The 14,278-nt window shown below is 39.5% G+C and overlaps 1 protein-coding gene across 3 annotated transcripts in view; it reads left to right on the top strand.

The window, feature by feature from the left end:
• FSIP1 (fibrous sheath interacting protein 1) overlaps positions 1–14,278 on the top strand; it is a 221,863-nt gene that overhangs the window by 69,023 nt on the left and 138,562 nt on the right. The gene's annotated exons all lie outside the window — the stretch shown is intronic.

The raw sequence follows: 14,278 nt of genomic DNA, 5'->3' as shown, positions 1-14,278 counted from the left end.
CCATCAGCACATCTTTGTGTGCCAGCTTGTTTCATGGGAGATGCTGTGGTGGCTAATGTTAAGTATTCAGATTAGTATTTAGACTCTAAAACAGCTTGTGGGTTGCTGGAGGATAGGGTATAAACACAGAACAAGATGCAGAGTGATATTGTAATGAAACAAAAGGTACCACATTACAGGAACTGAGAAAGTATAGGTTGGGGGAGCACAGAGAAAGAAAAAGTTATTTGAAGGTATGATATTTAAAAGATTCCTTTGGAGATTTAAAAAATTTTGGCCCAAAACCAGTTTTCCAAACAAGTTGAAACATGCAGACTTTCTGACCAACCTGACTATGGCAACTACGAAGGTGCCAAGTCGGTAGGCACATGCACTTAGGATGATAAACGTACCTGAGTTGTAATAATGTGAGGGACTCCAGAAACGTGACTCTATTAAGAAAGTGTTGATTGTTATAAAAGGGGAAGACAGGAAACTTTCTTTTCCTTATGAGATTTCTGATGATAATGTTCTCATATAAATGCCCTGGCCTGGCTCTTAACTTGATGGCAGTATTCTAAAAGCAGCATTTGGCTTCTATGTATCTGGTTTTCTTAGTATAAAACAAAGTATGTGGTCACATTCAGAAGAACGAATGGCATATTACCGCTATTGCTGTAATGTGAATAATATCATGTGGCTGCAATTTTACATCTGCTTTTTATTTTTATTTCAGCTTAGCAAAAGAGATCTAATTGAAGCATTTTGTTAAAGATCTGTGGTTTAACTGTGCACACTTTCCTGTGTTCATCTCCTAACTCTCTAACAAGTCATTGAGTTCTTTCCATGTATTATAAATTCCACCATAAAATTGAGTGATGTTCCATAATTTAGTACTGTATTTCTTACTTGTAGCTATATTAAATTCCAGCTTTCTCCAGAAAGATCTAAGATATAGGAGTTGTATAAGCATTCAGTTGCAACTGGATTCAACAATAGATTTTTTTCAGTTTGGCTCTTGTAAAGAAGTGTAATTTATTTATCTTTCATGAAATCAGTTTTACTACATCTAGAATTCCAGTTCGTGGTAAATTTTTTTTTTCTGGTTGGGAGAGTTTTGTCAGAAATGGTTCTCATGGACGACACCTATTTCTTTGTTTTTAAACTAAGTAGTTTAATTGAGTACAAAAGTCCTGCTTAATTTGATTTATTTTCTTGTTCTTAAAATATCGATCCAGTTATACACAATTGGGTAAGAGTAACAAAGCATCAACAAACATTTGATTGGGGAAAGTTTCAGTTGCATTTATCTCTTTTGTTATCAAGAACGTACTATTGCTAATAGCAACAACTGTTTTTTTTTGCCTCTTCCTCTTTCAACAGTAGCTAAAACTGAGGAAATATAAACCATTGTTTAACATGCAATCCTGCAAAATGTTTTACTTTTGAGTCCAGGGATTTTCGGGGGTCCAATAATGGCCATGTAGTCCAGATGACTTCAAATTACTTAATACAATGCTTGAAGGCAGGAATCTAGGAATTTTTTAGGTATGCTAGTCACAGGCATAGAGATCTTATCAGCCATCTGTTCACTTCCACAGCTATAGAAGTATGCCAATCTTAAGAGCATAGGAATTTGGATTGGGAAATAAACAAGAAGATACTTCAGAGGTTCTTGCTCCTAATGTTAATCTGTCAAACATTCTCACTTGAATCTGAGGAATTCACCTATATTTTACAGATTATTTTGAATTTTATATTTATATTTTATTTTTTTAATGTTAAGCCTCCTGTGTAGTCAAGGTTTCTTTCATTTCATGGCAACATTCCAAGATGATAAAACAAATCTGGCTGAAAGACTTTTTCCCTACTTTCAGTACTGCCAGGCAAGTGATCCATCTGCTGACAGGTAATAGCAGTAGCCTATGGAAAAGTATAGCATTAGTTTGAAAACACAGGAAAGCTGGCTTTATGTAGGCAGCTTTGTATTTTTCTGGCCCTTTACTCATGCCTTATTTGCATGTCAGATAACTTATGAAGATGTGAATAATTTCCTCTGCAGTTTGCTTTTGGAAAAAAGCTTACTTAACTTCAAAGACCCCTCTTGGCTCGGTCAACAGCATAGATATTTTTCTAAGGGTGAACTTAGAATCCCTTGGCAATCAATAAGTGAAATCAACAAATATCTATTGACCTCAGGGAGAGTTCTCTTCCTGTGGCTCCTTAGATATTCTGTGCTTATCACAAAAGCTTCATCTGAACTGAATTTTCCTTTTTAATGAATAAAAGCATTCCTATATGACTCAGAAACACAGAAAAGACATGGATGGTCAGAGTGTCTGCTCAAATATTTCTTTTTTTTTAACTCTTTTTTAAAATTTTATTTTAATCATTGTTCAAGTACAGTTTTCTCCCTTTTACTCCCAATCCAGCCACACACCCAACCCTCCCCATTTCCCTCCCATTACCAGCCCCCTAGTTTTTGTCCCTGTGTCCTTTAAATTTGTTCCTGTAAACCCTTCCCATTCTCCCCTGAAATTCCCTCTTCTCTCCCCTCTGGTCACTGTCAGCCTGTCCTTTATTTGTTTATATTTTGCTTGTTTCTTTGTTTTGTTGTTTAGGTTCCTGTTAAAGGTGAGTCATATGGTATTTGTCTTTCACTGCCTGGCTTATTTTGCTTAGCATAATGCTTTCCAGCTCCATCCAAGCTATTGCAAAGGGTAGGAGCTCCTTCTTTCTTTCTGCTGCATAGAATTCCATTGTGTATATGTACCATAGTTTTTTGATCCATTCATTTACTGATGGGCATCTAGGTTGATTCCAGCACCTAGCTATTGTAAATTGTGCTGCTATGAACATCGGGGTGCAAAGGTTCTTTTGTATTGGTGTTTTAGTGATCTTAGGATATAGTCCCAGCAGTGGAATTGCTGGGTCAAAAGGCAGATCCATTTTTAGTTTTCTGAGGAAGTTCTATACTGCTTTTCATAGTGGTTGTACCAGTCTGCATTCCCACCAACAGTGCACTAGGGTCCCCTTTTCTCCACAGCCTCTCCAACACTTGTTGTTTGTTGCTTTGTTTATGATGGCCATTCTGACTGGTGTGAAGTGGTATCTCATTGTGGTTTTAATTTGCATCTCTCTGATAGCTAGCAATATTGAGCATCTTTTCATGTGTTTCTGGATCCTCTGTATGTCCTCCTTGGAGAAGTGTCTGTTCAAGTCCTTTGCCCATTTTTTAATTGGGTTGCTTGTCTTCTTAGAGTGGAGTTGTGTAAGTTCTTTATATATTTTGGAGATTAAACCCTTGTCTGAGGTATCATTGGCAAATATGTTTTCCCATACAGTTGGTTCTCTTTTTATTTTGATACTGTTTTCTTTAGCTGTGCAGAAGCTTCTTATTTTGATGAGGTCCCATTTGTTTATTCTTTCCTTTATGTCCCTTGCTCTAGGGGACATGTCAGTAAAAAAGTTTCTTCGTGAAATATCTGAGATTTTCCTGCCTATGTTCTCCTCTAGGACTTTAATGGTGTCATGGTTTATATTTAAGTCTTTTATCCACCTTGAATTTATTTTTGTGTATGGTGTAATTTGGTGTTTGAGTTTCATTTTTTTTGCATGTGGCTGTCCAGTTCTCCCAACACCATTTGTTGAAGAGACTGTTTTTACTCCATTTTATGTTGCTGCCCCCTTTGTCAAATAATAATTGGCTGTAGAGACTTGGGTTTATTTCTGGGCTCTGTGTTCTGTTCCATTGGTCCACGTGCCTGTTTTTATGCCAGTGCCAGGCTGTTTTGATTACAGTGGCCTTGTAGTATAGTTTAGTGTCAGGTATTGTGATCCCTCCTGCTTTACTCTTTGTTCTCAAAATTGCAGCAGCTATTCCGGGTCGCTTATGGTTCCGTGTAAATTTTTGAAGTGTTTGTTCTATGTCTGTGAAATAAGCCATTGGTACTTTAATAGGTATTGCACTGAATGTGTAAATTGCTTTGGGTAGTATGGACATTTTGATGATGTTAATTCTTCCAATCCATGAACACGGTATATGTTTCCATTTGTTTGTGTCTTCCTTGATTTCTTTCTTCAGTGTTGTGTAGTTTTCTGAATACAGGTCTTTTTACCTCTTTGGTTAGGTTTATTCCTAGGTATTTTATTTTTCTTTTTGCTATTTCAAATGGGATTTTTTCCTTGATTTCTGCTTCTGCTGTTTCATTTTGGTGTATAGAAATGCCTTTGATTTCTGGATATTGATTTTGTATCCTGCTGTTTTGCTAAATTCATTTATTAGGTCAAGCAATTTTTTGGTGGAGTCTATAGGATTTTCTATGTACACTATCATGTCATCTGCAAACAATGACAGTTTTGTTTCCTCCTTTCTGAATTGGATGCCTTTTATTTCTTTTTCTTGTCTGATCACTGTGGCTAAAACTTCCAGTACTATATTGAATAGAAGTGGTGAAAGTGGACAGCCTTGTCTTTTTCCTGATCTAAGTGGAAAAGATTTTAATTTTTGCCCATTGAGTATGATGTTGGCTGTAGGTCTCTCATATATGGCCTTTATTATGTTGAGGAATGCCCCCTCTATTCCCACTATGCTGAGTGTTTTTATCGGAAATGGGTGCTGTACCTTTTTAAAGCATCAAATGCTTTTCCTGCATCTACTGGTATGATCTTGTGATTTTTGTCTTTGCTTTTGTTTATGTGATGTATTACATTTACTGATTTGTGAATATTGTACCATCCTTGCATCCCTGGAATGAATCCCACTTGGTCATGGTGTATGATCTTTTTAATGTATTGTTGGATGTGGTTTGCCAGTATTTTGTTGAGGATTTTAGCGTCAATGTACATCAGTGATATTGACCTGAAGTTTTCTTTCTTTGTTGTGTCTTTATCTGGTTTTGGAATTAGGATGATGTTGGCCTCATAAAAAGAGTTTGGGAGTCTTCCATCTTTTTGGATTTTTTTGAATAGTCTGTGGAGAATAGGGGTTAGCTCTTTCTTAAATGCTTTGTAGAATTCTCTGTGAAACCATCTGGTCCAGGGCTTTTGTGCATTGGGAGTTTTTTGATTACTGCTTCAATGTCTTTTGCTGTTATTGGTTTGTTCAGGCTTTCTGTTTTTTTTTTTTTCACTGAGTTTTGGAAGATTATATTTTTCTAGAAATTTGTCCATTTCACCTAGGTTTTCAAATTTCTTGGCATACAGTTCTTCATAGTAATTTCTTACAATCCTTTGTATTTCTGTGGTGTCAGTTGTAATCTCTCCTCTTTCATTTCTGATTGTGTTTATTTGGGTCTTCTCTCTTTTTTTCTTGATGAATCTGCTTAAAGGCTTGTTGATTTTGTTTATCTTTTCAAAGAACCAGCTCCTGGATTCATTGATCCTTAGAATTGTGCTTTTTGTCTCTATGTCATTTAATTCTGCTCTGATCTTGGTTATTTCCTTCCTTCTGCTTGCTCTGGGCTGTCTTTGTTGTTGTTCCTCGAGTTCTTGTAGACGTAAGGTTAGGCTGTTTGTTTGAAATGTTTCTAACTTTTTTAGGTGGGCCTGTATTGCTATGAAGTTCCTTCTCAGGACCACCTTCACTGTGTCCCATAAGTTTTGGGTTGTTGTGAGTCTGTTTTCATTTGTTTCCAGAAACCTTTTGATTTCTTCCCTAATTTCATTCTTGACCCATTCATTGTTTAATAGCATGCTATTTAATCTCCATGATTTTGAGTGTTTTGGGTTTCTTCCCTTGGGGTTGGTTTCTAGTTTCAGTCCCTTGTGGTCCAAGAAAATGCTTGGTATGATTTCAGTTTTCTTGAAATTGTTGAGGCTTGTTTTATATCCTATCATGTGGTCTATCTTTGAAAATGTCTGTGTACATTTGAAAAGAATGTGTATTTGGCTTCTTTGGGATGGAGGGCTATGTATATATCAGTTAAGTGTATTTCATCTAGGGTATTGTTCAGTGCCACTATATCTTTGTTGATATTTTGTTTGGAAGATCTGTCCATTTTTGACAGTGAGGTGTTAAAATCCCCCACTATAATTGTGTTGCTGTCAATATCTTTCTTGAAGTCCTGTAAGATTTTCTTTATGTATTTGGGTGCTCCTATGTTGGGTGCATACATATTTACTATATTTAGGTCTTTTTGGTGGATTCTTCCCTTGAGTATTATGAAGTGACCTTTTGGGTCTCTCTTTATGGCACTTTTTTGGAAGTCTATTTTGTCTGATGTGAGTATTGCTACCCTGGCTTGTTTTTTCCTGTTCATTTGCTTGGAAGATTTGTTTCCAGCTCTTCACTTTCAGCCTGTGCAGGTCTTTTATTTTGAGGTGGGTCTCTTGTAGTCAGCATATGTGTGGGTCATGTTTTCTTATCCATTCAGCTATTCTATGTCTTTTGATTGGAGCATTTAATCCATTTACATTTAAGGTTATTATTGGTAGGTACTTATTCATTGCCATTTTTGTACTCCTGTTCTCTCTCTCTCTTCCTTCTTTTCCTTAAAGCAGGCCCTTTAGCATCTCTTGCAGAGCTGGTTTGGTGGAGGTGTATTCTTTTAGACTTCTTTTGTCTGGGAAGCTTCTTATTTGGCCTTCTATCTTGATTGAGAGCCTAACTGGGTAAAGTAGACTTGGTTGCAGACCTCTGGTTCTCATTACTTGGAATATTTCTTGCCATTCTCTTCTGGCTTGGAGTGTTTCCATTGAGAAGTCAGCTGTTAGCCTTATTGGGGCTCCCTTGTATGTCACTTCCTTTTCTCCTTTGCTGCCTTTAATATTCTCCCTTTGTCTTGAAATTTTGTTATTTTAATGATGATGTGTCTTGAGGTGGGCCTCTTTGGGTTCCTCTTGATTGGGACTCTCTGTGTTTCCTGGATTTGTGTGACTTTTTCTCTCATAAAATTAGGGAAGTTTTCCATCATTACTTTTTCAAATAGGTTTTCTATCCCTTGCTCTTCTTCTTCTCCTTCTGGTATCCCTATTATATGGCTATTATTACGTTTCATATTGTCTGGCATTTCTCTTAATCCCTCTTCATTCTGTCTGAGCCCGTTTTCCTTTTCTTGCTCGTTCTGGGTGTTCTTTTCTACTTTGTCCTCCAATTCGCTAATCCAGTCTTCTGCTTCATCAATCCTGCTTTTCATTCCTTCTACTGTGTTCTTCAGTTCAGAAATTGTATTCTTCATTTCCTCTTGGCCCTTGTTGATAGTTTCTATTTCCTTTCTCATATTGATATAGTTTGCAGTGAGATCGTTGTAGCTTCCCTCTAGTTTCTGGTAGCTCATTGTGAGTTCATTGAGCTTCTGGATAATCATTGTTTTGAACTCACTATCTGATAGTTGAGTTGCCTCTATTTCATTTAGCATTTTTTCTGAGGCTCCCTCCTTTCCCTTCATTTGGTTATTGTTTCTTTGTTTTCTTATTGCTCATGAGACTTTTCTTGTTAGCCTCTGTTTCTTAAATTGATCTGTTCTTGTTCCCTGTGATTATGGTGTGAACTTCTATGGTAGAATACCTGTGAGATTCAGTGGTGCAGTCTCCTTCATGTATCCTGGTGTTCACAGCTTCCCCCTACTCTTTTTTGTGATCAGTTGGAGGAGTAAGGCAAAATGGTTTAGGACAGCAAGACAATGTTCTATGATATTTACATTAGCAGCCAGTAGAGAAGAGATAGGATATCCTTTGGCTGCAATAAGAGTGTTAACCGGATCTTGCACCCCACTAGCCATGTTTTAGAAAGGATGGGAAGAAGATAAGACTCTTATTGGGGACAAGAGGATTGTTAGTTGGATGTAGAAAGCTGTGAGGCTGTGGGAGGTCAGATTCTGATATAGGGTGGGAATAAAGATTAGTAAATAGGAGTAGTGTGTAAAAGAATAGAGACAACTCCCACAATAATAGAGTTCAGGAAATTGCGAGGTGGGCTGAGATCAGGTAGGGGTGTTGAGTAGTATTTACAATTGTATGAACTAGGTCTTATTTACAGTAATATTAAAGCAATAATCATGTGGCAGAATCTATGAGATCTAGATAACAAGAATAAGGAGTATAGAACCTTGAGAGGTGTACTAATGGAACACAAATGAAGGATAGTAAATGATCAACACACTGTGACTGAGATCACAGGGGGAACCTATCAAATGACAGTATAACCAGCCAAGCAAATATGATTATACAGAAAGAAAAAGAATACCAAAATACTATTAAAATAAAAAATGTCAGAAAAGTGAGAAAAAGATAATACAAATTTGCAGTAACTTACAAGCTCAGAAAAAAAAAGGGAAAAAAGGCAGAAGGTGGAATGCAGGAGAGATAGATTTGGAGTTGAAGGAATAATACTAGGATGAAAGGAAGAGAAACATAAGGAATTGAGAGATATAAAAATAATAAGAATTAAAAAATAAAAAGTCACTTAAAAAACAAGATAAAATCAAACAATCAACCAACAACAGCCAAAAAAAACAAAAGACAAAGAACAAAAAACAAAACAAAAAAACCCTCTTGTTGGTTTCTAACTGGCTAGACCAGTTTTTCTGGTTTTGCTGGCTTCAGCAGGCTGAGGGGCCTTTCGAATGCTTATCACTCTTCCCAATCAAAACTCAGTCAGTCTCTCAGGTTCTGTCCCCCGGCCAGCAGGGCGCTCTCCCCAGAGCCAATCCAACTTCCCCCTGAAGGGTGCTGCCGAGCACACTCTCCGGAGCTCTCTGCCACGGTCTCTCGGGCTCCGTGGGGGGGGCCCCCCCACAGAGCTCCTGCGTCTTTTCCGGGTTCACGGTGCAAGCTCCGGGGATCACGAAGGGACGTGCACTTCCACCAAATTCCCCATTGCCAGTTCCAGGAACCCCCAAAGCGTGGCATCCCTTCTGGCTTCACAGCACGAGAGTCTGGAATCTCAAAGGGTTGTATGCTTCCCCGAGTTCACTACCGCAGGCTCCAGAGACCGTGAACCCCCGCACCCTTTCCTTATTCAGGGCTGCGAGGTCTGTGTTTTCCACAGATCAACACTCCCACAGGGCTGGGGGAGCCGGCGCATGTCCAGGCTGCCCCTGGTCACACTGGCTGGGGTCACTCACCCCTCCCAGGCCTATGCTTGGGTGCCAGCAGCCCTGCGAGACTGTCTCCCAGTCCAACTCCCCTCTCTGTGCTTTCGAGCAACAAGGTCTCCCTTGGTGCTGTTCAACCCCCGCTGTCCCGGGAGGGAGCAGCGACTCTGCTCTCCCGGTTGCCCTGAGGCAGACCCGGGAGCACCGGGCCTGGGGGCTGCAACCCCCCTGGTTCCCACGCTGATCCCTGGGTCCCTGTTGTCCTGAAGCAGTCTCCTTAATGTCTGGTTTTTCAATGTCCGGTATAATTTTTGGTGTCCTGTTTTCATAAATGTTTCGATATCCTATGCCCCTTGCTCTGTTCCTCCACCAATCCGGGAGTGTTTCTCCCCTACACAGAGCTGCTCAAATATTTCTTATAGGAGATCAAGATATGTCCTATAATCCTGTTTTCCTTGATGATCATGAAAACAGGCAGTACTGGTTGGGACATTGATGTGACAGTAGAATCTTTCCCGGTACCACAGAGCTTCTTGAATATGCCACTGGGCAATTTTTGCCAGAATCAGTGACTATCTTTTCTTGCTTCTTCTTAGCCTCTGTTTTCATCAAATGCTGTCCTTTAAATTTTTGAACTATACAGTTATGCTATCAGAGACCATGACTGAGGAAAGATATTATATATCCTTAGGTCTAACTGTAGAGAATTACAGACACATAAGCTATAAGAGTTTGAAGAAACGTTATGGGAAGAAATTTAGACCCAGAAAGAGAAAGTGACTGGCTCAAAAGTACACAGTAGAACTGGGGCTAAAATCTAACTTTTAGACCAACACCTTTTGAATATAGCCACATTGTCAGAAAAGAACAAAAATAGCCTTGGTAGAAATGTTTTTGTTTTCTTAAAAATAACTTTTTCTGCTTATGAAATTAATGCTTATTGTAGAAAACTTGGGAAAATCAAAAACACCTAAGAAAAACAAGATAAAACATACAATTTTTAGTATAAAGTTAAATTTTGTTCCCGTCTATTTCTCTGCAAATACACATGGAAACATGTACATACATACATATATACATACAAACAAGCATAGTATACCAGTTAGAGTTCTTGGTAAGAAACAGAAAAAACATTCAGCTTGGATTTTGAAGATAACTAAATGAAGGAACTATTTATAGATTCAAAGGAGCCAGTAAGGGGTGTCAGTACACCCACAGACTAGCAACAGTGGGTAGGAGGAAGAAAAAGAGTATTGGAGTCGAGGGAGATCTAGAACCATGGTTGAAAAATAAGCCATTCAAGGTTGTCATCATAGAAGATGTAGACAAAGGATATACCAGTCCTTTCCCCTTCAGCATGAGAGTTTGAGTGTCATTAATTTTGTAATTGTTTCCCTGGCAACTGATGAAAGTTAGAATGCCAACAATGTTAGGAGGCAACTTCACTTATGTTCAAAATGACCCCTGTGTTGGGAGAACTCTAAAGACCTGATGGGGAAGCAGTACTTTGAGCTTCCCTAAGTGCAATGATTCTTGTAGCTGGGCATGTCCCTTCCTAAGACCTTGGATGCTGTTCCTATAAAGTCATTTCAAGAGATGATACTTCCGTTGGATATAAAGCTTTTAAATGAGAGTAGCTTCCTTGCCCCTTCTGCCTTTATGGGGATGACATGGACTGCAGCAAAAACTTCCATGGAAGAGGGACACTGGCACGGCCTTGCTTTATTTCCTGTCCTAAGTTGTCTGAATAGACTCACTTCAAGTGTGGTCTCTGTTTGTCTTTGAGTGTGAATATGCAGTTGAATATAAGAAAACCTTTCTGATGGGCACCTCAGGAATACATCACTGCCAAAACCATAATGCCAAAGCAGAGAGGGGAAGGGGAAAATACACCAAGCATTCTTTCTCTGTCCTCCATTCTCTTAGTACTCCTTCCCCCACATTGACCAAACATAATCATGAGACAGGGGTCAAGCAGACAGTCTGATTGTCCCAGCTTGCATCAGATGCCTCTCACAGTGTATCATTCTCATGTCGATGGACATTTGGGATATGCATAAAGCTGCTATGAATATTCACATACAAAATGAGTGATACATTTTCCCTTCCTCTTGGATAGATTCACAGGAATGGAATTGCTGGATCATAGAATAGATAGATGTTTAACTTTTTAAGAAACTACCAGTTTTCCAAAGTGGTTGTACTATTGTATACTTCCCAACAACATATGAGAGTTCCACTTGTTTCACACCTCTCCAACATTTGGTGTTAAACTTTTTCATCTGGGTTCTAGTGGCTGTGTAGTATTATCCTATTTTAATTTTAATTTGCATTTCCCTGATGCCTTTATGATGTTGAAGACTGTACAATTTTTTTAATTATACTTTATTAATTATACTATTACAGTTGTCCTGATTCTCCTCCCTTTGCCAACCTCCACCCAGTGCCCTCTACTCTCTCAGGCAACCCTCCCGCCATTGTTCATGTCCACAGGTCATGTGTATAAGTTCTTTAGCTACTCCATCTCCTTTACTGTACTTTACATCCCCATGGCTATTCTGTAACTACCTATTTGTACTTCTTAATCCCCTCACTGCTTCACCCGTTCCTTTCACTCCATCCATCTGGCAACCTTCCGGTAACTAACTTCTTTTCACTAGCTTTTAAGAGTCTCTATCTTTAATCTTCAGCCTTTTAATAATGATGTGTCTTGGAGTGGGACTCTTTGCATCCATCCTAATTGTGTCTCTCTGTGCTTCCTAGATTTGGATGTCTATTTCCTTCACCAAATTAGGGAAGTTTTCCTTCACTATTTTTTCCAGAGATATTTCCAATTTCTTGTTCTTTCTCTTCTCCTTCTTCCACCTTTATGAGGTGAATATTCATCTTCTTAAAGTTGTTCCAGAGGCTATTTATACTACCCTCAACTTTTGGATTCTTTTTTCTTCTTCTCACTCTACATGGTTGCTTTTTGTTTCCTTATGTTCCAAATCATTGATTTGATTCTTGGTTTCATCTGCTCTACTGTTATTTCCCTGTAAATTGTTCTTTGTTTCAATTACTGTATCCTTCATTTCTAATTGGGTCTTTTTTATGCTGCTTGAGGTCCTCAACTAAGTTCCTTAAGTATCCTTATAATCAGTGTTTTGAGCTCTGTATTTGATAGATTGCTTATCTCCATTGTTTTTTAGCTCTTTTTCTGGAGTTTTTATCTGTTCTTTCATTTGGGACATGTTTTTTTGTTTCTCCATTTTGGCAGTTTGTTTCTATGTATTAGGTAGAGCTGTTTTGACTCTGTGTCTTGAGATCATGGCCTAATGTAGTAGGTGTCTTGTAAGGCCCAGTGGCAAGGCTCCCTATCACCCAAGCTGGCTACTTGAGGTGCGCCCTTTGTGTGGGCTGAGTGCACCCTTCTCTTGTAGTTGAGCCTTGGTTGCTGTTGGCAGGTCAGTGGGAGGGATTTGCCCAGGTCCGTGAGCTGCAAGGACTGGCTGTGACCACTGACCATCAACCTCTGCCCTCCATGGAGGATCAGCTGTGCAGGGGCAGGGTGGTGGTGCTCTGATGTGGTCTGTAGCTGTCCACTGGATGTACTGGCCCTGGGGTTTCCTGGGTGGTACAGGCCAAGGTCAGCCCCAACCTGTGTTTTGCCCAGGGCCACCCTGCCTGAGCTGTAAAACACTCTGAGATGGCTGCTACTTATGCTAGGCTTGGAGATTTCCAGGTGAAGCCAAGCTGTGACTCTAATCTGGCTGCTGCTAGAACTCACTGTAGGCAGCAGTTGTTTGTTTAATAGGATTTAGGAGCCAAGAGGAACCATTTTGATAGAAAAGCTGCTTGGGTAGACTTGTAAATTGGGTGGGGCAGTCTCTGGGGATCTCCAGGTCAGGTCACACAGAATTAGTCAGGTCAATGGAGTCTCAGATATGACATCAGCCTATTGGCTTTGTTGGGGAAGGGCTCAGCAAGGGGACTAAGGCCTCTGCTAGCCCCAATGCCAGACACTTCAGTCCCTCACTGTATACCCTGTTGCTGGAGCTCAGAGGGAGTGAGTCTGTGTGTGGGTTTCCCAAGAGGAACTGCTTAGGGTTTTAGCATCTTCCTTTACCAACTCAATCTCTGCTGGTTTTTGCAGCCAGAAGGACTTATCTTCCCAGCACTGGAATTCTGAGCTGGGGGACTGGCGTGGGTCTGAGACTCCTTGCTCCTGAGATATCCCTCCTGAATTTTCATCCATGTGGATATAGGGCCAGCCTGTTCTGCGTCCTCACTCCTCCTACCAGTCTGGATGGATTCCGTAGTTGTCAGACTTCCATTCAACTCAATTTCTGACATTCCTGAGTGATGGCTGTTCTATATTTTAGTTGTAATTTTGATGTGGCTGTGCAAAGTGGCGAGTCATGTCTGCCTACGTCACCATCTTTAAAGACTTTTTTCACGTACCTTGGTACTTGTTAATTCTTTCTGGAACTTGTGATGAGTGCCAAAACTGATGAGAAAAACCATGAAGCATTTTTTCTTGTGGGGCAGCATCACGCAAGTTCTACCATGTGCAGTGAGTCCCAGCAAGCCCCAAGAGCTGAAACATTTTTTTTCTCATCAAAATGCCTCGAGTACAGAGTTTAATGAGTTCTGAAGCTAATGAGTGCTGAGGTGTGACTGCACTTATTTGTCATTTACATATCATCTTTTACAAAGTATCTGTTCAAGTTGTTTTAGAACTGGATTGTCTTTTTATTAAATTGTGTGGATTCCTTATATATACTAGATTCATATCCTTTATCAGACTTACGTGTTATGATATTTTTCTCTCACTCTGTGGCTTGTCTATTAATGGCAGATTTGCAAAATTTAAAAATACTGATGAAGCTTTTAGGCTATTAAATAGCTGCCTCTCATATCATGGATGGGCAAGGTTGTTTCTTATTATTTATATACGATGAACTTGAAGTCTAGAGAAACTGTGATTTGCCTAAGATTCCACGCTCTTAAGTGCAGACCAGGGGCCAGAGTCCAGGTCACTGCTTCTTGGCTATTGCTCTTTTCACTCTAACTTCCTGCTTTCCATATGCTTGAGATTATTTCTCTCCTTGTTTTATGTATAGGTGAACCTTTCCCTCTCAAGTAGGAAGAGTTTAGAGAATTGTAAATATCATTTTAAGGGAAGAGATATTGTTTGACAAGTAAAGCCAACCTTCAGGGCTCAGTTGCTTTAGAGTGGTGTGTGATGGTACATTTTCAGCCTGTGCATGATTTTTTTTTTT

The sequence above is a fragment of the Phyllostomus hastatus genome, unplaced genomic scaffold (assembly GCF_019186645.2).
Source record: "Phyllostomus hastatus isolate PE091 unplaced genomic scaffold, TTU_PhHast_1.1 phas_scaffold_501, whole genome shotgun sequence".
NCBI classification, from domain to species: domain Eukaryota; kingdom Metazoa; phylum Chordata; class Mammalia; order Chiroptera; family Phyllostomidae; genus Phyllostomus; species Phyllostomus hastatus.
The sequence above is the reverse complement of the archived record's forward strand: the minus strand, read 5'-3'. Positions and strand labels throughout refer to the sequence as shown.